The sequence below is a fragment of the Mandrillus leucophaeus genome, unplaced genomic scaffold (genome assembly GCF_000951045.1).
Source record: "Mandrillus leucophaeus isolate KB7577 unplaced genomic scaffold, Mleu.le_1.0 Scaffold104, whole genome shotgun sequence".
NCBI lineage: Eukaryota > Metazoa > Chordata > Mammalia > Primates > Cercopithecidae > Mandrillus > Mandrillus leucophaeus.
Window position 1 is genome coordinate 1,114,600 of NW_012098543.1, and position 226 is coordinate 1,114,825.

Genomic DNA, 226 nt, shown 5'->3' on the forward strand with positions numbered 1-226 from the left:
AATCGATTAAGTAGTTAAACTCTGAACTTTGGGTATTTTGGTCAGAGCAATCTCGCCAATATACCCTTTTGGGGCCCAGTCAATGACAGTCCCTGTGACAGGACTCCGTGGCACTGCCGGTGTTGGGGCGTTGCAGTCACTCCATAGGATGTTTCCAATTACTAAAGCTGCCTTTATAGTGTCTTTTAAAGAGTCTGACAATCCTTGTGTTTTATTGTGTTTTACT